Here is a 1985-nt window from a genome sequence, read left to right on the forward strand (position 1 = left end):
TAGACCCCGCTCTCCGAGCGGCCGGGCCCCAACGTTCAAGAGGTGTACGAAGCCACCTTTGGGGGGGCTGCGGTGCCCCCCGCCCCGAGAGTGCCTCCCAGGCCGAGGGGAGCCAGGCGGTCGAGTGTCGTAGGAAAGCGCGTGCGCGGCTGTGTCGGTCACACGAGCCAGAGTTAGTTTGGGCAACGGCTTAGATCCGTATGCAGCTCAACCTTTCCGGCCTGTCCTGGCGGCGGCTAGGCGCGTGCGAACGTCACAACGCCCCTGGTTCCAGCGAGGCGACGGCGCCCCGCACCCAACTCTCCGGGCCGAGCAGAGCCCCCGAGCGCAAGAGCACCCGCTCCGCCTGCCCAGGCCGCGGGGCCGACAGGCTGTCTGCCCGGGTAGACCCCGCTCTCCGAGCGGCCGGGCGCCACGTTCAAGAGGTGTACGAAGCCACCTAAAGGGGGCTGCGGTGGCCCCCTGCCCCGAGAGTGCCTCCCAGGCCGAGGGAGCCCGGCGGTCGAGTGTCGTAGGAAAGCGCGCGCGCGGCTGTGTCACACGGGCCAGAGTTAGTTTGGGCAACGGCTTAGATCCGTATGCAGCTCAACCTTTCCGGCCTGTTCTGGCGGCGGCTAGGCGCGCGCGCACGTCACGACGCCCCTGGTTCCAGCGAGGCGACGGCGCCCCGCCACCCCACTCTCCGGGCCGAGCAGAGCGTCCGCTCTCGCTCCTTGGAGCAGAGCCCCCCGAGCGCAAGAGTCCCCGCTCCCGCCTGTCCAGGCCGCGGGGGCCGACAGGCTGTCTGCCCGGGTAGACACCGCTCTCCGAGCGGCCGGGCCGCAACGTTCAAGAGGTGTACGAAGCCACCTTGGGGGGGCTGCGGAGCCCCCCCTCCCCATGAGAGCGCCTCACAGGCTTTGCTGATAACCCCGTCCTAGCTGCCTGCGCGGGCAGGCGGGACCCCCAGGAGGCCGCGCATAGCCCGCGGCAGCCACCGCTGAAGTCCACAGCAGTTGGCAGATAGGAGTCTTGGAGAAAAAAACGACAAAGTGCAAACGCTCCAGGCGCCGACCAGGGGTGCGTACCTGGCTGGCCGGGCCGGCGGGAGCTGCGGCTGCTGGAGTTGCACCGAGTGTCGATGCATGTCGTGAGAACCGGTATGAGGTTGAACCTGGGCCCTCGGGGCCGAGGCGCGGTTCCAGGGAGACGGAAGGAGCGGGCGTGTTTCCCCTGATAGCGCCGACGACGGTAAAATAAGGCCTCGCAAAACGTCAGGACGAACACCTTTTTTGCATATAAGGGAACGAGCGGTGTGCGGTCTCTGACCAAGTGAGTATTTCTCAAACTCGAAGCACCCGCGGCGGCCTCCCCTCTGCCGCCACCCCGCACCCTCCTGGGGCAGAGCCACCGAGAGCAAGAGTCCCCCCCGCACTCCGCCTGCGCAGGCCGCGGGGCCAGCAGGCTGGCCGGCTTGCCCGCCCGGGCGACCCCCCTCCGAGATGCCGGGCCGAGGCCTTCCGCGCCGCCATCCCACGCGAGAGAGTGGGTCGACGTGAGAGCCGACGCGGCCAGGGGACCCTCGCCGCGCCCCTGTCCGGGGCAGGACCTCAAGGGCCGAGCACCCCTACCGAGCCCCGGACGAACTCCGGCGAGCAGGTCCACACGCCGGCGTACGGCTCTCGGCGACGGGGAAGGGGACGCGCGGGCGCCCCTCCCGTCCCCCGAGCCAGAGTCCCGCCCTTGGCCCCCTCCGCGGGGTCACAAGGACGGGCGACCCCCTTCGGTCTACCCTCCCGCCGGGAGGTTGGCTTCGCGCAGACGGTCCGAGGCGGAAGAAGGCGAGCGACCCTGCCGCCGCGACACCTCGCGGAGCCCCCTGCGGGGGGAGCACTCCGGGGGACGCGTGGCTCAGGGATGCAGCCCTTTCCCAGGCACCGTGCGATGGCGTCGGGGGTCGACGCCGAGCGACAACGACCCGAGCTCTCCCGCCTCAGGGCGGCCGA

Source organism: Eleutherodactylus coqui, unplaced genomic scaffold (assembly GCF_035609145.1).
Source record: "Eleutherodactylus coqui strain aEleCoq1 unplaced genomic scaffold, aEleCoq1.hap1 HAP1_SCAFFOLD_509, whole genome shotgun sequence".
NCBI lineage: Eukaryota > Metazoa > Chordata > Amphibia > Anura > Eleutherodactylidae > Eleutherodactylus > Eleutherodactylus coqui.